This window comes from Saccoglossus kowalevskii, chromosome 4 (assembly GCF_978046115.1).
Source record: "Saccoglossus kowalevskii chromosome 4, keSacKowa6.1, whole genome shotgun sequence".
NCBI classification, from domain to species: Eukaryota; Metazoa; Hemichordata; class Enteropneusta; family Harrimaniidae; genus Saccoglossus; species Saccoglossus kowalevskii.
The window spans coordinates 28,925,096-28,952,690 of record NC_140644.1 but is presented as its reverse complement, the minus strand read 5'-3'; the positions used below and the strand labels follow the sequence as shown (position 1 = coordinate 28,952,690).

The 27,595-nt window shown below is 38.0% G+C and overlaps 12 non-coding genes across 12 annotated transcripts; all 12 read left to right on the top strand.

Moving 5' to 3' along the window:
- The first annotated feature begins 1,714 nt into the window (after positions 1-1,714).
- TRNAI-UAU (transfer RNA isoleucine (anticodon UAU)) lies at positions 1,715-1,814 on the top strand. Its single transcript has 2 exons — positions 1,715-1,752; positions 1,779-1,814. It is a non-coding gene; the product is annotated as a tRNA-Ile (tRNA).
- Positions 1,815-3,658: 1,844 nt separating this feature from the next.
- TRNAI-UAU (transfer RNA isoleucine (anticodon UAU)) lies at positions 3,659-3,758 on the top strand. The gene is made up of 2 exons: positions 3,659-3,696; positions 3,723-3,758. It is a non-coding gene; the product is annotated as a tRNA-Ile (tRNA).
- Positions 3,759-5,602: 1,844 nt separating this feature from the next.
- Positions 5,603-5,703, top strand: TRNAI-UAU (transfer RNA isoleucine (anticodon UAU)). The gene is made up of 2 exons: positions 5,603-5,640; positions 5,668-5,703. It is a non-coding gene; the product is annotated as a tRNA-Ile (tRNA).
- Positions 5,704-7,547: 1,844 nt separating this feature from the next.
- On the top strand, positions 7,548-7,647 carry TRNAI-UAU (transfer RNA isoleucine (anticodon UAU)). Its single transcript has 2 exons — positions 7,548-7,585; positions 7,612-7,647. It is a non-coding gene; the product is annotated as a tRNA-Ile (tRNA).
- A 1,845-nt stretch (positions 7,648-9,492) lies between these two features.
- TRNAI-UAU (transfer RNA isoleucine (anticodon UAU)) lies at positions 9,493-9,592 on the top strand. Its single transcript has 2 exons — positions 9,493-9,530; positions 9,557-9,592. It is a non-coding gene; the product is annotated as a tRNA-Ile (tRNA).
- A 1,844-nt stretch (positions 9,593-11,436) lies between these two features.
- On the top strand, positions 11,437-11,536 carry TRNAI-UAU (transfer RNA isoleucine (anticodon UAU)). The gene is made up of 2 exons: positions 11,437-11,474; positions 11,501-11,536. It is a non-coding gene; the product is annotated as a tRNA-Ile (tRNA).
- A 1,844-nt stretch (positions 11,537-13,380) lies between these two features.
- Positions 13,381-13,480, top strand: TRNAI-UAU (transfer RNA isoleucine (anticodon UAU)). The gene is made up of 2 exons: positions 13,381-13,418; positions 13,445-13,480. It is a non-coding gene; the product is annotated as a tRNA-Ile (tRNA).
- Positions 13,481-15,324: 1,844 nt separating this feature from the next.
- Positions 15,325-15,424, top strand: TRNAI-UAU (transfer RNA isoleucine (anticodon UAU)). The gene is made up of 2 exons: positions 15,325-15,362; positions 15,389-15,424. It is a non-coding gene; the product is annotated as a tRNA-Ile (tRNA).
- Positions 15,425-17,568: 2,144 nt separating this feature from the next.
- TRNAI-UAU (transfer RNA isoleucine (anticodon UAU)) lies at positions 17,569-17,668 on the top strand. The gene is made up of 2 exons: positions 17,569-17,606; positions 17,633-17,668. It is a non-coding gene; the product is annotated as a tRNA-Ile (tRNA).
- Positions 17,669-19,498: 1,830 nt separating this feature from the next.
- On the top strand, positions 19,499-19,598 carry TRNAI-UAU (transfer RNA isoleucine (anticodon UAU)). The gene is made up of 2 exons: positions 19,499-19,536; positions 19,563-19,598. It is a non-coding gene; the product is annotated as a tRNA-Ile (tRNA).
- Positions 19,599-21,742: 2,144 nt separating this feature from the next.
- TRNAI-UAU (transfer RNA isoleucine (anticodon UAU)) lies at positions 21,743-21,842 on the top strand. Its single transcript has 2 exons — positions 21,743-21,780; positions 21,807-21,842. It is a non-coding gene; the product is annotated as a tRNA-Ile (tRNA).
- A 1,835-nt stretch (positions 21,843-23,677) lies between these two features.
- Positions 23,678-23,777, top strand: TRNAI-UAU (transfer RNA isoleucine (anticodon UAU)). The gene is made up of 2 exons: positions 23,678-23,715; positions 23,742-23,777. It is a non-coding gene; the product is annotated as a tRNA-Ile (tRNA).
- The last annotated feature ends 3,818 nt before the right edge of the window (positions 23,778-27,595 follow it).

The window sequence follows — 27,595 nt, the reverse complement described above, 5'->3', positions numbered from 1 at the left end:
TTCAACTCTCACAATAGATTGTCATGCATAGACCGACCACCGTATAGCTTCGTAGCACTTATCGTCTTGGCTATAAGGTCATACGCGGAACAGAGGGCTACATTGTAAGATATCTACCGCTATATAGAGACAACTTTTCCGTATTATCGTGTGACGAGCCCTGGCTGGAAGAATTCAATCCGTCATAACCTCTCTTTGAACAATTGCTTCATCAAGAGTCCTCGTAGTATACATGACCTGACTCACGGTCATTTCTGGAGACTAGCAGAGGGTTGGAAAGAAATGTTTGCTGAAAGCGACTTCCGCCGCCGTCGTCGAGGATATAAGAAATCCAATAACCACGAGTTTATAACAACTAACAGCCAAGCGAACGAGGATTATATTGCGCGATATAAACCTGAAAGCACGCCGTCGTCGGTGGAGTCATGCAAGAAAAAGACGCCAAATTACGTTTCCTCGATTACACATAGTGAGAGAACACAAGAAAGACATGTAAACGGAAATGAGTTTTGGTGACTTTAGTATTGCCAAAATACTACGTTGACAGTCGAAACGAAAAGCCGGACACTGTGATGTATTGGATAATAAAAGGATTAAACGTGTTGGACGTATTGTTAGTAATGTCACAAAAGACACTGCGCGTGACATTCCTGGCCAATCTTTCAATGCAAGTAGTCAGATATCTTCAATTCGAGTCATTTTGTATTACCCACCAGTTTCAAGAAAGTTTTAATAATAAACCGTGCTGCTAAATATCAGCTACGTGTGAGTGTATTTGTTCTGTATATGTATTACTTTTAACTTATATTCGTACAATTATATATTAACCGTCAAATTTAAATAAAGAGAACTAATATTAAAATTCCACGAGATTTCTGACGCAAGTTGTATTGGACAAAATGCGGTTATACTATTGGAAGTGCACTCAATTGTTTGTTTCATCTTCCCCAGTGGCACAATCGGTTAGCGCGCCGTACTTATATGGCAGTACTGCTCTGTTACTGAGTAATGCGGAGGTTGTGAGTTCGAGCTTATGTAACAGGTTGGAAAGAAATGTTTGCTGAAAGCGACTTCCGCCGCCGTCGTCGAGGATATAAGAAATCCAATAACCACGAGTTTATAACAACTAACAGCCAAGCGAACGAGGATTATATTGCGCGATATAAACCTGAAAGCACGCCGTCGTCGGTGGAGTCATGCAAGAAAAAGACGCCAAATTACGTTTCCTCGATTACACATAGCGAGAGAACACAAGAAAGACATGTAAACGGAAATGAGTTTAGTGACTTTAGTATTGCCAAAATACTACGTTGTCAGTCGAAACGAAAAGCCGGACACTGTGATGTATTGGATAATAAAAGGATTAAACGTGTTGGACGTATTGTTAGTAATGTCACAAAAGACACTGCGCGTGACATTCCTGGCCAATCTTTCAATGCAAGTAGTCAGATATCTTCAATTCGAGTCATTTTGTATTACCCACCAGTTTCAAGAAAGTTTTAATAATAAACCGTGCTGCTAAATATCAGCTACGTGTGAGTGTATTTGTTCTGTATATGTATTACTTTTAACTTATATTCGTACAATTATATATTAACCGTCAAATTTAAATAAAGAGAACTAATATTAAAATTCCACGAGATTTCTGACGCAAGTTGTATTGGACAAAATGCGGTTATACTATTGGAAGTGCACTCAATTGTTTGTTTCATCTTCCCCAGTGGCACAATCGGTTAGCGCGCCGTACTTATATGGCAGTACTGCTCTCTTACTGAGTAATGCGGAGGTTGTGAGTTCGAGCCTCACTTGGGGAATGAGTCTGTTTTGAATCCACGAATTGGAGAATAATTGAATCGAAACATTTCCAAATCGCAAATTCCATTCGTGATCCAATCTCCAGCATTAAGTTTCATCTAATTTAAATGACATCGATCGCCATTTATATGGTCGCAAAATTGCAAATACGTCGAATTTGAGTTAAACACCTGCTTAACCCGACTCAATTAAAATGGATAAATGGCATCACAGCTGACGTATAAATCTAACGATAATTGCTTGCAATCCTGTGAAGTGCTGTTTTTTACTTATTTATTTACTCAGTGTTTACAAAGCCTGCTAAAACAGTCCAGTGGTGATGCATTATTCAGGTAGAAGAATAGATGTCATTGACTTGCTTAAGACGGTTATGTAATTCTACTATTTTGAGGGCGCTGTTAAGCAGACTGTTTGTTGGAGCGCCATCTTGTGATCGTTTACTGATTGGCAAATTGAAATTACGGATGATCTATGTTCATTTCAAGAATGATATTCAATAATTTTCACGTACATTACATTTCATTCATCCATGCTATAAAACAATAACCCAATACACTTTATATAGATTATGTAACAGGTGAGATATTTATGAAAGTGCGAAGCACATGATATTACGGATAACACAATAGGTAAATTTGTTCGATTATCGCCATTAAGTGCTGTATTTTAATTAGGGGTTAATGCCATTTGTTTTCCTGCTCTCTGATTGGGTTATTTTGAATAATATGCAGATTTCAAGGTGACATATGGTCTACCTTGTTGACTCAAGCCATTCTTAAATTCACAAAAATTACATCATTCGAGATGACGATGCACAATCCAAGAGGTAACTTAATGTATGCTGCAGATATTTACTCACGCACACAGCATATGTATGCCAATCCACCGTATACCAGTAATTTCAACTCTCACAATAGATTGTCATGCATAGACCGACCGCCGTATAGCTTCGTAGCACTTATCGTCTTGGCTATAAGGTCATACGCGGAACAGAGGTCTACATTGAAAGATATCTACCGCTCTATAGAGACAACTTTTCCGTATTATCGTGAGAAGAGCCCTTGCTGGAAGAAATCAATCCGTCATAACCTCTCTTTGAACAATTGCTTCATCAAGAGTCCTCGTAGTATACATGACCTGACTCACGGTCATTTCTGGAGACTAGCAGAGAGTTGGAAAGAAATGTTTGCTGAAAGCGACTTCCGCCGCCGTCGTCGAGGATATAAGAAATCCAATAACCACGAGTTTATAACAACTAACAGCCAAGCGAACGAGGATTATATTGCGCGATATAAACCTGAAAGCACGCCGTCGTCGGTGGAGTCATGCAAGAAAAAGACGCCAAATTACGTTTCCTCGATTACACATAGCGAGAGAACACAAGAAAGACATGTAAACGGAAATGAGTTTAGTGACTTTAGTATTGCCAAAATACTACGTTGTCAGTCGAAACGAAAAGCCGGACACTGTGATGTATTGGATAATAAAAGGATTAAACGTGTTGGACGTATTGTTAGTAATGTCACAGAAGACACTGCGCGTGACATTCCTGGCCAATCTTTCAATGCAAGTAGTCAGATATCTTCAATTCGAGTCATTTTGTATTACCCACCAGTTTCAAGAAAGTTTTAATAATAAACCGTGCTGCTAAATATCAGCTACGTGTGAGTGTATTTGTTCTGTATATGTATTACTTTTAACTTATATTCGTACAATTATATATGAACCGTCAAATTTAAATAAAGAGAACTAATATTAAAATTCCACGAGATTTCTGACGCAAGTTGTATTGAACAAAATGCGGTTATACTATTGAAAGTGCACTCAATTGCTTGTTTCATCTTCCCCAGTGGCACAATCGGTTAGCGCGCCGTACTTATATGGCAGTACTGCTCTCTTACTGAGTAATGCGGAGGTTGTGAGTTCGAGCCTCACCTGGGGAATGAGTATGTTTTGAATCCACGAATTGGAGAATAATTGAATCGAAACATTTCCAAATCGCAAATTCCATTCGCGATCCAATCTCCAGCATTTAGTTTCATCTAATTTAAATGACATCGATCGCCATTTATATGGTCGCAAAATTGCAAATACGTCGAATTTGAGTTAAACACCTGCTTAACCCGACTCAATTAAAATGGATAAATGGCATCACAGCTGACGTATAAATCTAACGATAATTGCTTGCAATCCTGTGAAGTGCTGTTTCTTACTTATTTATTTACTCAGTGTTTACAAAGCCTGCTAAAACAGTCCAGTGGTGATGCATTATTCAGGTAGAAGAATAGATGTCATTGACTTGCTTAAGACGGTTATGTAATTCTACTATTTTGAGGGCGCTGTTAAGCAGACTGTTTGTTGGAGCGCCATCTTGTGATCGTTTACTGATTGGCAAATTGAAATTACGGATGATCTATGTTCATTTCAAGAATGATATTCAATAATTTTCACGTACATTACATTTCATTCATCCATGCTATAAAACAATAACCCAATACAGTTTATATAGATTATGTAACAGGTGAGATATTTATGAAAGTGCGAAGCACATTATATTACGGATAACACAATAGGTAAATTTGTTCGATTATCGCCATTAAGTGCTGTATTTTAATTAGGGGTTAATGCCATTTGCTTTCCTGCTCTCTGATTGGGTTATTTTGAATAATATGCAGATTTCAAGGTGACATATGGTCTACCTTGCTGACTCAAGCCATTCTTAAATTCACAAAAATTACATCATTCGAGATGACGATGCACAATCCAAGAGGTAACTTAATGTATGCTGCAGATATTTACTCACGCACACAGCATATGTATGCCAATCCACCGTATACCAGTAATTTCAACTCTCACAATAGATTGTCATGCATAGACCGACCGCCGTATAGCTTCGTAGCACTTATCGTCTTGGCTATAAGGTCATACGCGGAACAGAGGGCTACATTGAAAGATATCTACCGCTATATAGAGACAACTTTTCCGTATTATCGTGAGAAGAGCCCTTGCTGGAAGAAATCAATCCGTCATAACCACTTTTTGAACAATTGCTTCATCAAGAGTCCTCGTAGTATACATGACCTGACTCACGGTCATTTCTGGAGACTAGCAGAGGGTTGGAAAGAAATGTTTGCTGAAAGCGACTTCCGCCGCCGTCGTCGAGGATATAAGAAATCCAATAACCACGAGTTTATAACAACTAACAGCCAAGCGAACGAGGATTATATTGCGCGATATAAACCTGAAAGCACGCCGTCGTCGGTGGAGTCATGCAAGAAAAAGACGCCAAATTACGTTTCCTGGATTACACATAGCGAGAGAACACAAGAAAGACATGTAAACGGAAATGAGTTTAGTGACTTTAGTATTGCCAAAATACTACGTTGTCAGTCGAAACGAAAAGCCGGACACTGTGATGTATTGGATAATAAAAGGATTAAACGTGTTGGACGTATTGTTAGTAATGTCACAAAAGACACTGCGCGTGACATTCCTGGCCAATCTTTTAATGCAAGTAGTCAGATATCTTCAATTCGAGTCATTTTGTATTACCCACCAGTTTCAAGAAAGTTTTAATAATAAACCGTGCTGCTAAATATCAGCTACGTGTGAGTGTATTTGTTCTGTATATGTATTACTTTTAACTTATATTCGTACAATTATATATGAACCGTCAAATTTAAATAAAGAGAACTAATATTAAAATTCCACGAGATTTCTGACACAAGTTGTATTGAACAAAATGCGGTTATACTATTGAAAGTGCACTCAATTGTTTGTTTCATCTTCCCCAGTGGCACAATCGGTTAGCGCGCCGTACTTATATGGCAGTATTTGCTCTGTTACTGAGTAATGCGGAGGTTGTGAGTTCGAGCCTCACCTGGGGAATGAGTATGTTTTGAATCCACGAATTGGAGAATAATTGAATCAAAACATTTCCAAATCGCAAATTCCATTCGTGATCCAATCTCCAGCATTTAGTTTCATCTAATTTAAATGACATCGATCGCCATTTATATGGTCGCAAAATTGCAAATACGTCGAATTTGAGTTAAACACCTGCTTAACCCGACTCAATTAAAATGGATAAATGGCATCACAGCTGACGTATAAATCTAACGATAATTGCTTGCAATCCTGTGAAGTGCTGTTTCTTACTTATTTATTTACCCAGTGTTTACAAAGCCTGCTAAAACAGTCCAGTGGTGATGCATTATTCAGGTAGAAGAATAGATGTCATTGACTTGCTTAAGACGGTTATGTAATTCTACTATTTTGAGGGCGCTGTTAAGCAGACTGTTTGTTGGAGCGCCATCTTGTGATCGTTTACTGATTGGCAAATTGAAATTACGGATGATCTATGTTCATTTCAAGAATGATATTCAATAATTTTCACGTACATTACATTTCATTCATCCGTGCTATAAAACAATAACCCAATACACTTTATATAGATTATGTAACAGGTGAGATATTTATGAAAGTGCGAAGCACATTATATTATGGATAACACAATAGGTAAATTTGTTCGATTATCGCCATTAAGTGCTGTATTTTAATTAGGGGTTAATGCCATTTGTTTTCCTGCTCTCTGATTGGGTTATTTTGAATAATATGCAGATTTCAAGGTGACATATGGTCTACCTTGCTGACTCAAGCCATTCTTAAATTCACAAAAATTACATCATTCGAGATGACGATGCACAATCCAAGAGGTAACTTAATGTATGCTGCAGATATTTACTCACGCACACAGCATATGTATGCCAATCCACCGTATACCAATAATTTCAACTCTCACAATACATTGTCATGCATAGACCGACCGCCGTATAGCTTCGTAGCACTTATCGTCTTGGCTATAAGGTCATACGCGGAACATAGGGCTACATTGAAAGATATCTACCGCTATATAGAGACAACTTTTCCATATTATCGTGAGAAGAGCCCTTGCTGGAAGAAATCAATCCGTCATAACCTCTCTTTGAACAATTGCTTCATCAAGAGTCCTCGTAGTATACATGACCTGACTCACGGTCATTTCTGGAGACTAGCAGAGGGTTGGAAAGAAATGTTTGCTGAAAGCGACTTCCGCCGCCGTCGTCGAGGATATAAGAAATCCAATATCCACGAGTTTATAACAACTAACAGCCAAGCGAACGAGGATTATATTGCGCGATATAAACCTGAAAGCACGCCGTCGTCGGTGGAGTCATGCAAGAAAAAGACGCCAAATTACGTTTCCTCGATTACACATAGCGAGAGAACACAAGAAAGACATGTAAACGGAAATGAGTTTAGTGACTTTAGTATTGCCAAAATACTACGTTGTCAGTCGAAACGAAAAGCCGGACACTGTGATGTATTGGATAATAAAAGGATTAAACGTGTTGGACGTATTGTTAGTAATGTCACAAAAGACACTGCGCGTGACATTCCTGGCCAATCTTTCAATGCAAGTAGTCAGATATCTTCAATTCGAGTCATTTTGTATTACCCACCAGTTTCAAGAAAGTTTTAATAATAAACCGTGCTGCTAAATATCAGCTACGTGTGAGTGTATTTGTTCTGTATATGCATTACTTTTAACTTATATTCGTACAATTATATATGAACCGTCAAATTTAAATAAAGAGAACTAATATTAAAATTCCACGAGATTTCTAACGCAAGTTGTATTGAACAAAATGCGGTTATACTATTGAAAGTGCACTCAATTGTTTGTTTCATCTTCCCCAGTGGCACAATCGGTTAGCGCTCCGTACTTATATGGCAGTACTGCTCTGTTACTGAGTAATGCGGAGGTTGTTAGTTCGAGCCTCACCTGGGGAATGAGTATGTTTTGAATCCACGAATTGGAGAATAATTGAATCGAAACATTTCCAAATTGCAAATTCCATTCGCGATCCAATCTCCAGCATTTAGTTTCATCTAATTTCAATGACATCGATCGCCATTTATATGGTCGCAAAATTGCAAATACGTCGAATTTGAATTAAACACCTGCTTAACCCGACTCAATTAAAATGGATAAATGGCATCACAGCTGACGTATAAATCTAACAATAATTGCTTGCAATCCTGTGAAGTGCTGTTTTTTACTTATTTATTTACCCAGTGCTTACAAAGCCTGCTAAAAACGTCCAGTGGTGATGCATTATTCAGGTAGAAGAATAGATGTCATTGACTTGCTTAAGACGGTTATATAATTCTACTATTTTGAGGGCGCTGTTAAGCAGACTGTTTTGTTGGAGCGCCATCTTGTGATCGTTTACTGATTGGCAAATTGAAATTATGGATGATCTATGTTCATTTCAAGAATGATATTCAATAATTTTCACGTACATTACATTTCATTCATCCATGCTATAAAACAATAACCCTATACACTTTATATAGATTATGTAACAGGTGAGATATTTATGAAAGTGCAAAGCACATGATATTACGGATAACACAATAGGTAAATTTGTTCGATTATCGCCATTAAGTGCTGTATTTTAATTAGGGGTTAATGCCATTTGTTTTCCTGCTCTCCGATTGGGTTATTTTGAATAATATGCAGATTTCAAGGTGACATATGGTCTACCTTGTTTACTCAAGCCATTCTTAAATTCACAAAAAATACATCATTCGAGATGACGATGCACAATCCAAGAGGTAACTTAATGTATGCTGCAGATATTTACTCACGCACACAGCATATGTATGCCAATCCACCGTATACCAGTAATTTCAACTCTCACAATAGATTGTCATGCATAGACCGACCGCCGTATAGCTTCGTAGCACTTATCGTCTTGGCTATAAGGTCATACGCTGAACAGAGGGCTACATTGAAAGATATCTACCGCTATATAGAGACAACCTTTCCGTATTATCGTGAGAAGAGCTCTTGCTGGAAGAAATCAATCCGTCATAACCTCTCTTTGAACAATTGCTTCATCAAGAGTCCTCGTAGTATACATGACCTGACTCACGGTCATTTCTGGAGACTAGCAGAGGGTTGGAAAGAAATGTTTGCTGAAAGCGACTTCCGCCGCCGTCGTCGAGGATATAAGAAATCCAATAACCACGAGTTTATAACAACTAACAGCCAAGCGAACGAGGATTATATTGCGCGATATAAACCTGAAAGCACGCCGTCGTCGGTGGAGTCATGCAAGAAAAAGACGCCAAATTACGTTTCCTCGATTACACATAGCGAGAGAACACAAGAAAGACATGTAAACGGAAATGAGTTTAGTGACTTTAGTATTGCCAAAATACTACGTTGTCAGTCGAAACGAAAAGCCGGACACTGTGATGTATTGGATAATAAAAGGATTAAACGTGTTGGACGTATTGTTAGTATTGTCACAAAAGACACTGCGCGTGACATTCCTGGCCAATCTTTCAATGCAAGTAGTCAGATATCTTCAATTCGAGTCATTTTGTATTACCCACCAGTTTCAAGAAAGTTTTAATAATAAACCGTGCTGCTAAATATCAGCTACGTGTGAGTGTATTTGTTCTGTATATGTATTACTTTTAACTCATATTCGTACAATTATATATGAACCGTCAAATTTAAATAAAGAGAACTAATATTAAAATTCCACGAGATTTCTGACGCAAGTTGTATTGAACAAAATGCGGTTATACTATTGTAAGTGCACTCAATTGTTTGTTTCATCTTCCCCAGTGGCACAATCGGTTAGCGCGCCGTACTTATATGGCAGTACTGCTCTGTTACTGAGTAATGCGGAGGTTGTGAGTTCGAGCCTCACCTGGGCAATGAGTATGTTTTGAATCCACGAATTGGAGAATAATTGAATCGAAACATTTCCAAATCGCAAATTCCATTCGCGATCCATTCTCCAGCATTTAGTTTCATCTAATTTAAATGACATCGATCGCCATTTATATGGTCGCAAAATTGCAAATACGTCGAATTTGAGTTAAACACCTGCTTAACCCGACTCAATTAAAATGGATAAATGGCATCACAGCTGACGTATAAATCTAACGATAATTGCTTGCAATCCTGTGAAGTGCTGTTTTTTACTTATTTATTTACCCAGTGTTTACAAAGCCTGCTAAAATCGTCCAGTGGTGATGCATTATTCAAGTAGAAGAATAGATGTCATTGACTTGCTTAAGACGGTTATATAATTCTACTATTTTGAGGGCGCTGTTAAACAGACTGTTTGTTGGAGCGCCATCTTGTGATCGTTTACTGATTGGCAAATTGAAATTACGGATGATCTATGTTCATTTCAAGAATGATATTCAATAATTTTCACGTACATTACATTTCATTCATCCATGCTATAAAACAATAACCCAATACACTTTATATAGATTATGTAACAGGTGAGATATTTATGAAAGTGCAAAGCACATGATATTAGGGATAACACAATAGGTAAATTTGTTCGATTATCGCCATTAAGTGCTGTATTTTAATTAGGGGTTAATGCCATTTGTTTTCCTGCTCTCTGATTGGGTTATTTTGAATAATATGCAGATTTCAAGGTGACATATGGTCTACCTTGTTGACTCAAGCCATTCTTAAATTCACAAAAATTACATCATTCGAGATGACGATGCACAATCCAAGAGGTAACTTAATGTATGCTGCAGATATTTACTCACGCACACAGCATATGTATGCCAATCCACCGTATACCAGTAATTTCAACTCTCACAATAGATTGTCATGCATAGACCGACCGCCGTATAGCTTCGTAGCACTTATCGTCTTGGCTATAAGGTCATACGCGGAAGAGAGGGCTACATTGAAAGATATCTACCGCTATATAGAGACAACTTTTCCGTATTATCGTGAGAAGAGCCCATGCTGGAAGAAATCAATCCGTCATAACCTCTCTTTGAACAATTGCTTCATCAAGAGTCCTCGTAGTATACATGACCTGACTCACGGTCATTTCTGGAGACTAGCAGAGGGTTGGAAAGAAATGTTTGCTGAAAGCGACTTCCGCCGCCGTCGTCGAGGATATAAGAAATCCAATAACCACGAGTTTATAACAACTAACAGCCAAGCGAACGAGGATTATATTGCGCGATATAAACCTGAAAGCACGCCGTCGTCGGTGGAGTCATGCAAGAAAAAGACGCCAAATTACGTTTCCTCGATTACACATAGCGAGAGAACACAAGAAAGACATGTAAACGGAAATGAGTTTAGTGACTTTAGTATTGCCAAAATACTACGTTGTCAGTCGAAACGAAAAGCCGGACACTGTGATGTATTGGATAATAAAAGGATTAAACGTGTTGGACGTATTGTTAGTAATGTCACAGAAGACACTGCGCGTGACATTCCTGGCCAATCTTTCAATGCAAGTAGTCAGATATCTTCAATTCGAGTCATTTTGTATTACCCACCAGTTTCAAGAAAGTTTTAATAATAAACCGTGCTGCTAAATATCAGCTACGTGTGAGTGTATTTGTTCTGTATATGTATTACTTTTAACTTATATTCGTACAATTATATATGAACCGTCAAATTTAAATAAAGAGAACTAATATTAAAATTCCACGAGATTTCTGACGCAAGTTGTATTGAACAAAATGCGGTTATACTATTGAAAGTGCACTCAATTGTTTGTTTCATCTTCCCCAGTGGCACAATCGGTTAGCGCGCCGTACTTATATGGCAGTACTGCTCTCTTACTGAGTAATGCGGAGGTTGTGAGTTCGAGCCTCACCTGGGGAATGAGTATGTTTTGAATCCACGAATTGGAGAATAATTGAATCGAAACATTTCCAAATCGCAAATTCCATTCGCGATCCAATCTCCAGCATTTAGTTTCATCTAATTTAAATGACATCGATCGCCATTTATATGGTCGCAAAATTGCAAATACGTCGAATTTGAGTTAAACACCTGCTTAACCCGACTCAATTAAAATGGATAAATGGCATCACAGCTGACGTATAAATCTAACGATAATTGCTTGCAATCCTGTGAAGTGCTGTTTCTTACTTATTTATTTACTCAGTGTTTACAAAGCCTGCTAAAACAGTCCAGTGGTGATGCATTATTCAGGTAGAAGAATAGATGTCATTGACTTGCTTAAGACGGTTATGTAATTCTACTATTTTGAGGGCGCTGTTAAGTAGACTGTTTGTTGGAGCGCCATCTTGTGATCGTTTACTGATTGGCAAATTGAAATTACGGATGATCTATGTTCATTTCAAGAATGATATTCAATAATTTTCACGTACATTACATTTCATTCATCCATGCTATAAAACAATAACCCAATACAGTTTATATAGATTATGTAACAGGTGAGATATTTATGAAAGTGCGAAGCACATTATATTACGGATAACACAATAGGTAAATTTGTTCGATTATCGCCATTAAGTGCTGTATTTTAATTAGGGGTTAATGCCATTTGCTTTCCTGCTCTCTGATTGGGTTATTTTGAATAATATGCAGATTTCAAGGTGACATATGGTCTACCTTGCTGACTCAAGCCATTCTTAAATTCACAAAAATTACATCATTCGAGATGACGATGCACAATCCAAGAGGTAACTTAATGTATGCTGCAGATATTTACTCACGCACACAGCATATGTATGCCAATCCACCGTATACCAGTAATTTCAACTCTCACAATAGATTGTCATGCATAGACCGACCGCCGTATAGCTTCGTAGCACTTATCGTCTTGGCTATAAGGTCATACGCGGAACAGAGGGCTACATTGAAAGATATCTACCGCTATATAGAGACAACTTTTCCGTATTATCGTGAGAAGAGCCCTTGCTGGAAGAAATCAATCCGTCATAACCTCTTTTTGAACAATTGCTTCATCAAGAGTCCTCGTAGTATACATGACCTGACTCACGGTCATTTCTGGAGACTAGCAGAGGGTTGGAAAGAAATGTTTGCTGAAAGCGACTTCCGCCGCCGTCGTCGAGGATATAAGAAATCCAATAACCACGAGTTTATAACAACTAACAGCCAAGCGAACGAGGATTATATTGCGCGATATAAACCTGAAAGCACGCCGTCGTCGGTGGAGTCATGCAAGAAAAAGACGCCAAATTACGTTTCCTGGATTACACATAGCGAGAGAACACAAGAAAGACATGTAAACGGAAATGAGTTTAGTGACTTTAGTATTGCCAAAATACTACGTTGTCAGTCGAAACGAAAAGTCGGACACTGTGATGTATTGGATAATAAAAGGATTAAACGTGTTGGACGTATTGTTAGTAATGTCACAAAAGACACTGCGCGTGACATTCCTGGCCAATCTTTTAATGCAAGTAGTCAGATATCTTCAATTCGAGTCATTTTGTATTACCCACCAGTTTCAAGAAAGTTTTAATAATAAACCGTGCTGCTAAATATCAGCTACGTGTGAGTGTATTTGTTCTGTATATGTATTACTTTTAACTTATATTCGTACAATTATATATGAACCGTCAAATTTAAATAAAGAGAACTAATATTAAAATTCCACGAGATTTCTGACACAAGTTTTATTGAACAAAATGCGGTTATACTATTGAAAGTGCACTCAATTGTTTGTTTCATCTTCCCCAGTGGCACAATCGGTTAGCGCGCCGTACTTATATGGCAGTATTGCTCTGTTACTGAGTAATGCGGAGGTTGTGAGTTCGAGCCTCACCTGGGGAATGAGTATGTTTTGAATCCACGAATTGGAGAATAATTGAATCGAAACATTTCCAAATCGCAAATTCCATTCGTGATCCAATCTCCAGCATTTAGTTTCATCTAATTTAAATGACATCGATCGCCATTTATATGGTCGCAAAATTGCAAATACGTCGAATTTGAGTTAAACACCTGCTTAACCCGACTCAATTAAAATGGATAAATGGCATCACAGCTGACGTATAAATCTAACGATAATTGCTTGCAATCCTGTGAAGTGCTGTTTCTTACTTATTTATTTACCCAGTGTTTACAAAGCCTGCTAAAACAGTCCAGTGGTGATGCATTATTCAGGTAGAAGAATAGATGTCATTGACTTGCTTAAGACGGTTATGTAATTCTACTATTTTGAGGGCGCTGTTAAGCAGACTGTTTGTTGGAGCGCCATCTTGTGATCGTTTACTGATTGGCAAATTGAAATTACGGATGATCTATGTTCATTTCAAGAATGATATTCAATAATTTTCACGTACATTACATTTCATTCATCCGTGCTATAAAACAATAACCCAATACACTTTATATAGATTATGTAACAGGTGAGATATTTATGAAAGTGCGAAGCACATTATATTATGGATAACACAATAGGTAAATTTGTTCGATTATCGCCATTAAGTGCTGTATTTTAATTAGGGGTTAATGCCATTTGTTTTCCTGCTCTCTGATTGGGTTATTTTGAATAATATGCAGATTTCAAGGTGACATATGGTCTACCTTGCTGACTCAAGCCATTCTTAAATTCACAAAAATTACATCATTCGAGATGACGATGCACAATCCAAGAGGTAACTTAATGTATGCTGCAGATATTTACTCACGCACACAGCATATGTATGCCAATCCACCGTATACCAATAATTTCAACTCTCACAATACATTGTCATGCATAGACCGACCGCCGTATAGCTTCGTAGCACTTATCGTCTTGGCTATAAGGTCATACGCGGAACATAGGGCTACATTGAAAGATATCTACCGCTATATAGAGACAACTTTTCCATATTATCGTGAGAAGAGCCCTTGCTGGAAGAAATCAATCCGTCATAACCTCTCTTTGAACAATTGCTTCATCAAGAGTCCTCGTAGTATACATGACCTGACTCACGGTCATTTCTGGAGACTAGCAGAGGGTTGGAAAGAAATGTTTGCTGAAAGCGACTTCCGCCGCCGTCGTCGAGGATATAAGAAATCCAATATCCACGAGTTTATAACAACTAACAGCCAAGCGAACGAGGATTATATTGCGCGATATAAACCTGAAAGCACGCCGTCGTCGGTGGAGTCATGCAAGAAAAAGACGCCAAATTACGTTTCCTCGATTACACATAGCGAGAGAACACAAGAAAGACATGTAAACGGAAATGAGTTTAGTGACTTTAGTATTGCCAAAATACTACGTTGTCAGTCGAAACGAAAAGCCGGACACTGTGATGTATTGGATAATAAAAGGATTAAACGTGTTGGACGTATTGTTAGTAATGTCACAAAAGACACTGCGCGTGACATTCCTGGCCAATCTTTCAATGCAAGTAGTCAGATATCTTCAATTCGAGTCATTTTGTATTACCCACCAGTTTCAAGAAAGTTTTAATAATAAACCGTGCTGCTAAATATCAGCTACGTGTGAGTGTATTTGTTCTGTATATGCATTACTTTTAACTTATATTCGTACAATTATATATGAACCGTCAAATTTAAATAAAGAGAACTAATATTAAAATTCCACGAGATTTCTAACGCAAGTTGTATTGAACAAAATGCGGTTATACTATTGAAAGTGCACTCAATTGTTTGTTTCATCTTCCCCAGTGGCACAATCGGTTAGCGCGCCGTACTTATATGGCAGTACTGCTCTGTTACTGAGTAATGCGGAGGTTGTTAGTTCGAGCCTCACCTGGGGAATGAGTATGTTTTGAATCCACGAATTGGAGAATAATTGAATCGAAACATTTCCAAATTGCAAATTCCATTCGCGATCCAATCTCCAGCATTTAGTTTCATCTAATTTCAATGACATCGATCGCCATTTATATGGTCGCAAAATTGCAAATACGTCGAATTTGAATTAAACACCTGCTTAACCCGACTCAATTAAAATGGATAAATGGCATCACAGCTGACGTATAAATCTAACAATAATTGCTTGCAATCCTGTGAAGTGCTGTTTTTTACTTATTTATTTACCCAGTGCTTACAAAGCCTGCTAAAAACGTCCAGTGGTGATGCATTATTCAGGTAGAAGAATAGATGTCATTGACTTGCTTAAGACGGTTATATAATTCTACTATTTTGAGGGCGCTGTTAAGCAGACTGTTTTGTTGGAGCGCCATCTTGTGATCGTTTACTGATTGGCAAATTGAAATTATGGATGATCTATGTTCATTTCAAGAATGATATTCAATAATTTTCACGTACATTACATTTCATTCATCCATGCTATAAAACAATAACCCTATACACTTTATATAGATTATGTAACAGGTGAGATATTTATGAAAGTGCAAAGCACATGATATTACGGATAACACAATAGGTAAATTTGTTCGATTATCGCCATTAAGTGCTGTATTTTAATTAGGGGTTAATGCCATTTGTTTTCCTGCTCTCCGATTGGGTTATTTTGAATAATATGCAGATTTCAAGGTGACATATGGTCTACCTTGTTGACTCAAGCCATTCTTAAATTCACAAAAAATACATCATTCGAGATGACGATGCACAATCCAAGAGGTAACTTAATGTATGCTGCAGATATTTACTCACGCACACAGCATATGTATGCCAATCCACCGTATACCAGTAATTTCAACTCTCACAATAGATTGTCATGCATAGACCGACCGCCGTATAGCTTCGTAGCACTTATCGTCTTGGCTATAAGGTCATACGCTGAACAGAGGGCTACATTGAAAGATATCTACCGCTATATAGAGACAACTTTTCCGTATTATCGTGAGAAGAGCCCTTGCTGGAAGAAATCAATCCGTCATAACCTCTCTTTGAACAATTGCTTCATCAAGAGTCCTCGTAGTATACATGACCTGACTCACGGTCATTTCTGGAGACTAGCAGAGGGTTGGAAAGAAATGTTTGCTGAAAGCGACTTCCGCCGCCGTCGTCGAGGATATAAGAAATCCAATAACCACGAGTTTATAACAACTAACAGCCAAGCGAACGAGGATTATATTGCGCGATATAAACCTGAAAGCACGCCGTCGTCGGTGGAGTCATGCAAGAAAAAGACGCCAAATTACGAGAAGAGCCCTTGCTGGAAGAATTCAATCCGTCATAACCTCTCTTTGAACAATTGCTTCATCAAGAGTCGTCGTAGTATACATGACCTGACTCACGGTCATTTCTGAAGACTAGCAGAGGGTTGGAAAGAAATGTTTGGTGAAAGCGACTTCTGCCGCCGTCGTCGAGGATATAAGAAATCCAATAACCACGAGTTTATAACAACTAACAGCCAAGCGAACGAGGATTATATTGCGCGATATAAACCTGAAAGCACGCCGTCGTCGGTGGAGTCATGCAAGAAAAAGACGCCAAATTACGTTTCCTCGATTACACATAGCGAGAGAACACAAGAAAGACATGAAACGGAAATGAGTTTAGTGACTTTAGTATTGCCAAAATACTACGTTGTCAGTCGAAACGAAAAGCCGGACACTGTGATGTATTGGAAAATAAAAGGATTAAACGTGTTGGACGTATTGTTAGTAATGTCACAAAAGACACTGCGCGTGACATTCCTGGCCAATCTTTCAATGCAAGTAGTCAGATATCTTCAATTCGAGTCATTTTGTATTACCCACCAGTTTCAAGAAAGTTTTAATAATAAACCGTGCTGCTAAATATCAGCTACGTATGAGTGTATTTGTTCTGTATATGTATTACTTTTAACTTATATTCGTACAATTATATATGAACCGTCAAATTTAAATAAAGAGAACTAATATTAAAATTCCACGAGATTTCTGACGCAAGTTGTATTGGACAAAATGCGGTTATACTATTGAAAGTGCACTCAATTGTTTGTTTCATCTTCCCCAGTGGCACAATCGGTTAGCGCGCCGTACTTATATGGCAGTACTGCTCTGTTACTGAGTAATGCGGAGGTTGTGAGTTCGAGCCTCACCTGGGGAATGAGTATGTTTTGAATCCACGAATTGGAGAATAATTGAATCGAAACATTTCCAAATTATATCCAATCTCCAGCATTTAGTTTCATCTAATTTAAATGACATCGATCGCCATTTATATGGTCGCAAAATTGCAAATACGTCGAATTTGAGTTAAACACCTGCTTAACCCGACTCAATTAAAATGGATAAATGGCATCACAGCTGACGTATAAATCTAACGATAATTGCATGCAATCCTGTGAAGTGCTGTTTTTTACTTATTTATTTACCCAGTGTTTACAAAGTCTGCTAAAAACGTCCAGTGGTGATGCATTATTCAGGTAGAAGAATAGATGTCATTGACTTGCTTAAGACGGTTATATAATTCTACTATTTTGAGGGCGCTGTTAAGCAGACTGTTTGTTGGAGCGCCATCTTGTGATCGTTTACTGATTGGCAAATTGAAATTACGGATTATCTATGTTCATTTCAAGAATGATATTCAATAATTTTCACGTACATTACATTTCATTCATCCATGCTATAAAACAATAACCCAATACAGTTTATATAGATTATGTAACAGGTGAGATATTTATGAAAGTGCGAAGCACATTATATTACGGATAACACAACAGGTAAATTTGTTCGATTATCGCCATTAAGTGCTGTATTTTAATTAGGGGTTAATGCCATTTGTTTTCCTGCTCTTTGATTGGGTTATTTTGAATAATATGCAGATTTCAAGGTGACATATGGTCTACCTTGTTGACTCAAGCCATTCTTAAATTCACAAAAATTACATCATTCAAGATGACGATGCACAATCCAAGAGGTAACTTAATGTATGCTGCAGATATTTACTCACGCACACAGCATATGTATGCCAATCCACCGTATACCAGTAATTTCAACTCTCACAATAGATTGTCATGCATAGACCGACCGCCGTACAGCTTCGTAGCACTTATCGTCTTGGCTACAAGGTCATACGCGGAACAGAGGGCTACATTGAAAGATATCTACCGCTATATAGAGACAACTTTTCCGTATTATCGTGAGAAGAGCCCATGCTGGAAGAAATCAATCCGTCATAACCTCTCTTTGAACAATTGCTTCATCAAGAGTCCTCGTAGTATACATGACCTGACTCACGGTCATTTCTGGAGACTAGCAGAGGGTTGGAAAGAAATGTTTGCTGAAAGCGACTTCCGCCGCCGTCGTCGAGGATATAAGAAATCCAATAACCACGAGTTTATAACAACTAACAGCCAAGCGAACGAGGATTATATTGCGCGATATAAACCTGAAAGCACGCCGTCGTCGGTGGAGTCATGCAAGAAAAAGACGCCAAATTACGTTTCCTCGATTACACATAGCGAGAGAACACAAGAAAGACATGTAAACGGAAATGAGTTTAGTGACTTTAGTATTGCCAAAATACTACGTTGTCAGTCGAAACGAAAAGCCGGACACTGTGATGTATTGGATAATAAAAGGATTAAACGTGTTGGACGTATTGTTAGTAATGTCACAAAAGACACTGCGCGTGACATTCCTGGCCAATCTTTCAATGCAAGTAGTCAGATATCTTCAATTCGAGTCATTTTGTATTACCCACCAGTTTCAAGAAAGTTTTAATAATAAACCGTGCTGCTAAATATCAGCTACGTGTGAGTGTATTTGTTCTGTATATGCATTACTTTTAACTTATATTCGTACAATTATATATGAACCGTCAAATTTAAATAAAGAGAACTAATATTAAAATTCCACGAGATTTCTAACGCAAGTTGTATTGAACAAAATGCGGTTATACTATTGAAAGTGCACTCAATTGTTTGTTTCATCTTCCCCAGTGGCACAATCGGTTAGCGCGCCGTACTTATATGGCAGTACTGCTCTGTTACTGAGTAATGCGGAGGTTGTTAGTTCGAGCCTCACCTGGGGAATGAGTATGTTTTGAATCCACGAATTGGAGAATAATTGAATCGAAACATTTCCAAATTGCAAATTCCATTCGCGATCCAATCTCCAGCATTTAGTTTCATCTAATTTCAATGACATCGATCGCCATTTATATGGTCGCAAAATTGCAAATACGTCGAATTTGAATTAAACACCTGCTTAACCCGACTCAATTAAAATGGATAAATGGCATCACAGCTGACGTATAAATCTAACAATAATTGCTTGCAATCCTGTGAAGTGCTGTTTTTTACTTATTTATTTACCCAGTGCTTACAAAGCCTGCTAAAAACGTCCAGTGGTGATGCATTATTCAGGTAGAAGAATAGATGTCATTGACTTGCTTAAGACGGTTATATAATTCTACTATTTTGAGGGCGCTGTTAAGCAGACTGTTTTGTTGGAGCGCCATCTTGTGATCGTTTACTGATTGGCAAATTGAAATTATGGATGATCTATGTTCATTTCAAGAATGATATTCAATAATTTTCACGTACATTACATTTCATTCATCCATGCTATAAAACAATAACCCTATACACTTTATATAGATTATGTAACAGGTGAGATATTTATGAAAGTGCAAAGCACATGATATTACGGATAACACAATAGGTAAATTTGTTCGATTATCGCCATTAAGTGCTGTATTTTAATTAGGGGTTAATGCCATTTGTTTTCCTGCTCTCCGATTGGGTTATTTTGAAAAATATGCAGATTTCAAGGTGACATATGGTCTACCTTGTTGACTCAAGCCATTCTTAAATTCACAAAAAATACATCATTCGAGATGACGATGCACAATCCAAGAGGTAACTTAATGTATGCTGCAGATATTTACTCACGCACACAGCATATGTATGCCAATCCACCGTATACCAGTAATTTCAACTCTCACAATAGATTGTCATGCATAGACCGACCGCCGTATAGCTTCGTAGCACTTATCGTCTTGGCTATAAGGTCATACGCTGAACAGAGGGCTACATTGAAAGATATCTACCGCTATATAGAGACAACTTTTCCGTATTATCGTGAGAAGAGCCCTTGCTGGAAGAAATCAATCCGTCATAACCTCTCTTTGAACAATTGCTTCATCAAGAGTCCTCGTAGTATACATGACCTGACTCACGGTCATTTCTGGAGACTAGCAGAGGGTTGGAAAGAAATGTTTGCTGAAAGCGACTTCCGCCGCCGTCGTCGAGGATATAAGAAATCCAATAACCACGAGTTTATAACAACTAACAGCCAAGCGAACGAGGATTATATTGCGCGATATAAACCTGAAAGCACGCCGTCGTCGGTGGAGTCATGCAAGAAAAAGACGCCAAATTACGAGAAGAGCCCTTGCTGGAAGAATTCAATCCGTCATAACCTCTCTTTGAACAATTGCTTCATCAAGAGTCGTCGTAGTATACATGACCTGACTCACGGTCATTTCTGAAGACTAGCAGAGGGTTGGAAAGAAATGTTTGGTGAAAGCGACTTCTGCCGCCGTCGTCAAGGATATAAGAAATCCAATAACCACGAGTTTATAACAACTAACAGCCAAGCGAACGAGGATTATATTGCGCGATATAAACCTGAAAGCACGCCGTCGTCGGTGGAGTCATGCAAGAAAAAGACGCCAAATTACGTTTCCTCGATTACACATAGCGAGAGAACACAAGAAAGACATGAAACGGAAATGAGTTTAGTGACTTTAGTATTGCCAAAATACTACGTTGTCAGTCGAAACGAAAAGCCGGACACTGTGATGTATTGGAAAATAAAAGGATTAAACGTGTTGGACGTATTGTTAGTAATGTCACAAAAGACACTGCGCGTGACATTCCTGGCCAATCTTTCAATGCAAGTAGTCAGATATCTTCAATTCGAGTCATTTTGTATTACCCACCAGTTTCAAGAAAGTTTTAATAATAAACCGTGCTGCTAAATATCAGCTACGTATGAGTGTATTTGTTCTGTATATGTATTACTTTTAACTTATATTCGTACAATTATATATGAACCGTCAAATTTAAATAAAGAGAACTAATATTAAAATTCCACGAGATTTCTGACGCAAGTTGTATTGGACAAAATGCGGTTATACTATTGAAAGTGCACTCAATTGTTTGTTTCATCTTCCCCAGTGGCACAATCGGTTAGCGCGCCGTACTTATATGGCAGTACTGCTCTGTTACTGAGTAATGCGGAGGTTGTGAGTTCGAGCCTCACCTGGGGAATGAGTATGTTTTGAATCCACGAATTGGAGAATAATTGAATCGAAACATTTCCAAATTATATCCAATCTCCAGCATTTAGTTTCATCTAATTTAAATGACATCGATCGCCATTTATATGGTCGCAAAATTGCAAATACGTCGAATTTGAGTTAAACACCTGCTTAACCCGACTCAATTAAAATGGATAAATGGCATCACAGCTGACGTATAAATCTAACGATAATTGCATGCAATCCTGTGAAGTGCTGTTTTTTACTTATTTATTTACCCAGTGTTTACAAAGTCTGCTAAAAACGTCCAGTGGTGATGCATTATTCAGGTAGAAGAATAGATGTCATTGACTTGCTTAAGACGGTTATATAATTCTACTATTTTGAGGGCGCTGTTAAGCAGACTGTTTGTTGGAGCGCCATCTTGTGATCGTTTACTGATTGGCAAATTGAAATTACGGATTATCTATGTTCATTTCAAGAATGATATTCAATAATTTTCACGTACATTACATTTCATTCATCCATGCTATAAAACAATAACCCAATACAGTTTATATAGATTATGTAACAGGTGAGATATTTATGAAAGTGCGAAGCACATTATATTACGGATAACACAACAGGTAAATTTGTTCGATTATCGCCATTAAGTGCTGTATTTTAATTAGGGGTTAATGCCATTTGTTTTCCTGCTCTTTGATTGGGTTATTTTGAATAATATGCAGATTTCAAGGTGACATATGGTCTACCTTGTTGACTCAAGCCATTCTTAAATTCACAAAAATTACATCATTCAAGATGACGATGCACAATCCAAGAGGTAACTTAATGTATGCTGCAGATATTTACTCACGCACACAGCATATGTATGCCAATCCACCGTATACCAGTAATTTCAACTCTCACAATAGATTGTCATGCATAGACCGACCGCCGTACAGCTTCGTAGCACTTATCGTCTTGGCTACAAGGTCATACGCGGAACAGAGGGCTACATTCATTTGAAAGATATCTACCGCTATATAGAGACAACTTTTCCGTATTATCGTGAGAAGAGCCCTTGCTGGAAGAAATCAATCCGTCATAACCTCTCTTTGAACAATTGCTTCATCAAGAGTCCTCGTAGTATACATGACCTGACTCACGGTCATTTCTGGAGACTAGCAGAGGGTTGGAAAGAAATGTTTGCTGAAAGCGACTTCCGCCGCCGTCGTCGAGGATATAAGAAATCCAATAACCACGAGTTTATAACAACTAACAGCCAAGCGAACGAGGGTTATATTGCGCGATATAAACCTGAAAGCACGCCGTCGTCGGTGGAGTCATGCAAGAAAAAGACGCCAAATTACGTTTCCTCGATTACACATAGCGAGAGAACACAAGAAAGACATGTAAACGGAAATGAGTTTAGTGACTTTAGTATTGCCAAAATACTACGTTGTCAGTCGAAACGAAAAGCCGGACACTGTGATGTATTGGATAATAAAAGGATTAAACGTGTTGGACGTATTGTTAGTAATGTCACAAAAGACACTGCGCGTGACATTCCTGGCCAATCTTTCAATGCAAGTAGTCAGATATCTTCAATTCGAGTCATTTTGTATTACCCACCAGTTTCAAGAAAGTTTTAATAATAAACCGTGCTGCTAAATATCAGCTACGTGTGAGTGTATTTGTTCTGTATATGCATTACTTTTAACTTATATTCGTACAATTATATATGAACCGTCAAATTTAAATAAAGAGAACTAATATTAAAATTCCACGAGATTTCTAACGCAAGTTGTATTGAACAAAATGCGGTTATACTATTGAAAGTGCACTCAATTGTTTGTTTCATCTTCCCCAGTGGCACAATCGGTTAGCGCGCCGTACTTATATGGCAGTACTGCTCTGTTACTGAGTAATGCGGAGGTTGTTAGTTCGAGCCTCACCTGGGGAATGAGTATGTTTTGAATCCACGAATTGGAGAATAATTGAATCGAAACATTTCCAAATTGCAAATTCCATTCGCGATCCAATCTCCAGCATTTAGTTTCATCTAATTTCAATGACATTGATCGCCATTTATATGGTCGCAAAATTGCAAATACGTCGAATTTGAATTAAACACCTGCTTAACCCGACTCAATTAAAATGGATAAATGGCATCACAGCTGACGTATAAATCTAACAATAATTGCTTGCAATCCTGTGAAGTGCTGTTTTTTACTTACTTATTTACCCAGTGTTTACAAAGCCTGCTAAAAACGTCCAGTGGTGATGCATTATTCAGGTAGAAGAATAGATGTCATTGACTTGCTTAAGACGGTTATATAATTCTACTATTTTGAGGGCGCTGTTAAGCAGACTGTTTTGTTGGAGCGCCATCTTGTGATCGTTTACTGATTGGCAAATTGAAATTATGGATGATCTATGTTCATTTCAAGAATGATATTCAATAATTTTCACGTACATTACATTTCATTCATCCATGCTATAAAACAATAACCCTATACACTTTATATAGATTATGTAACAGGTGAGATATTTATGAAAGTGCAAAGCACATGATATTACGGATAACACAATAGGTAAATTTGTTCGATTATCGCCATTAAGTGCTGTATTTTAATTAGGGGTTAATGCCATTTGTTTTCCTGCTCTCCGATTGGGTTATTTTGAATAATATGCAGATTTCAAGGTGACATATGGTCTACCTTGTTGACTCAAGCCATTCTTAAATTCACAAAAAATACATCATTCGAGATGATGATGCACAATCCAAGAGGTAACTTAATGTATGCTGCAGATATTTACTCACGCACACAGCATATGTATGCCAATCCACCGTATACCAGTAATTTCAACTCTCACAATAGATTGTCATGCATAGACCGACCGCCGTATAGCTTCGTAGCACTTATCGTCTTGGCTATAAGGTCATACGCGGAACAGAGGGCTACATTGAAAGATATCTACCGCTATATAGAGACAACTTTTCCGTATTATCGTGAGAAGAGCCCTTGTTGGAAGAAATCAATCCGTCATAACCTCTCTTTCAACAATTGCTTCATCAAGAGTCCTCGTAGTATACATGACCTGACTCACGGTCATTTCTGGAGACTAGCAGAGGGTTGGAAAGAAATGTTTGCTGAAAGCGACTTCCGCCGCCGTCGTCGAGGATATAAGAAATCCAATAACCACGAGTTTATAACAACTAACAGCCAAGCGAACGAGGATTATATTGCGCGATATAAACCTGAAAGCACGCCGTCGTCGGTGGAGTCATGCAAGAAAAAGACGCCAAATTACGTTTCCTCGATTACACATAGCGAGAGAACACAAGAAAGACATGTAAACGGAAATGAGTTTAGTGACTTTAGTATTGCCAAAATACTACGTTGTCAGTCGAAACGAAAAGCCGGACACTGTGATGTATTGGATAATAAAAGGATTAAACGTGTTGGACGTATTGTTAGTAATGTCACAAAAGACACTGCGCGTGACATTTCTGGCCAATCTTTCAATGCAAGTAGTCAGATATCTTCAATTCGAGTCATTTTGTATTACCCACCAGTTTCAAGAAAGTTTTAATAATAAACCGTGCTGTTAAATATCAGCTACGTATGAGTGTATTTGTTCTGTATATGTATTACTTTAAACTTATATTCGTACAATTATATATGAACCGTCAAATTTAAATAAAGAAAACTAATATTACAATTCCACGATATTTCTGACGCAAGTTGTATTGAACAAAATGCGGTTATACTATTGAAAGTGCACTCAAATGTTTGTTTCATCTTTTCCAGTGGCACCATCGGTTAGCGCGCCGTACTTATATGGCAGTACTGCTCTGTTACTGAGTAATGCGGAGGTTGTGAGTTCGAGCCTCACCTGTGGAATGAGTATGTTTTGAATCCACGAATTGAAGAATAAAAGTGTTCCCACAACAAATATTTTCGACTAAAAACGGCCATATGCCCTGAAAGAATCGAACAGAGCTTTACATGTATGAATAATTTATTGGGCTTAAAAGAAAAACGTGTCAAATTTAGTTATAGCCATAACTTTTTTAGCGCGGAAGTTGCCAACAAATGTAAAAAAAAATCGTGAATTTCATAGATTCGAATAAAATAAAGCAAGCGATTGATAAGGATGATTATTAATATTTTCCCCGATGCTCTTCGAATTTTTAGGGGTTATCGTGAGAAGAGCCCTTGCTGGAAGAAATCAATCGGTCATAACCTCTCTTTGAACAATTGCTTCATCAAGAGTCCTCGTAGTATACATGACCTGACTCACGGTCATTTCTGGAGACTAGCAGAGGGTTGGAAAGAAATGTTTGCTGAAAGCGACTTCCGCCGCCGTCGTCGAGGATATAAGAAATCCAATAACCACGAGTTTATAACAACTAACAGCCAAGCGAACGAGGATTATATTGCGCGATATAAACCTGAAAGCACGCCGTCGTCGGTGGAGTCATGCAAGAAAAAGACGCCAAATTACGTTTCCTCGATTACACATAGCGAGAGAACACAAGAAAGACATGTAAACGGAAATGAGTTTAGTGACTTTAGTATTGCCAAAATACTACGTTGTCAGTCGAAACGAAAAGCCGGACACTGTGATGTATTGGATAATAAAAGGATTAAACGTGTTGGACGTATTGTTAGTAATGTCACAAAAGACACTGCGCGTGACATTCCTGGCCAATCTTTCAATGCAAGTAGTCAGATATCTTCAATTCGAGTCATTTTGTATTACCCACCAGTTTCAAGAAAGTTTTAATAATAAACCGTGCTGTTAAATATCAGCTACGTATGAGTGTATTTGTTCTGTATATGTATTACTTTAAACTTATATTCGTACAATTATATATGAACCGTCAAATTTAAATAAAGAAAACTAATATTAAAATTCCACGATATTTCTGACGCAAGTTGTATTGAACAAAATGCGGTTATACCATTGAAAGTGCACTCAATTGTTTGTTTCATCTTTCCCAGTGGCACCATCGGTTAGCCCGCCGTACTTATATGGCAGTACTGCTCTGTTACAGAGTACTGCGGAGCATGTGAGTTCGAGCCTCACCTGTGGAATGAGTATGTTTTGAATCCACGAATTGGAGAATAAAAGTGTTCCCACAACAAATATTTTCGACTAAAAACGGCCATATGCCCTGAAAGAATCGAACAGAGCTTGACATGTATGAATAATTTATTGGGCTTAAAAGAAAAACGTGTCAAATTTAGTTATAGCCATAACTTTTTTAGCGCGGAAGTTGCCAACAAATGTAAAAAAAAATCGTGAATTTCATAGATTCGAATAAAATAAAGCAAGCGATTGATAAGGATGATTATTAATATTTTCCCCGATGCTCTTCGAATTTTTAGGGGTTATCGTGAGAAGAGCCCTTGCTGGAAGAAATCAATCCGTCATAACCTCTCTTTGAACAATTGCTTCATCAAGAGTCCTCGTAGTATACATGACCTGACTCACGGTCATTTCTGGAGACTAGCAGAGGGTTGGAAAGAAATGTTTGCTGAAAGCGACTTCCGCCACCGTCGTCGAGGATATAAGAAATCCAATAACCACGAGTTTATAACAACTAACAGCCAAGCGAACGAGGATTATATTGCGCGATATAAACCTGAAAGCACGCCGTCGTCGGTGGAGTCATGCAAGAAAAAGACGCCAAATTACGTTTCCTCGATTACACATAGCGAGAGAACACAAGAAAGACATGTAAACGGAAATGAGTTTAGTGACTTTAGT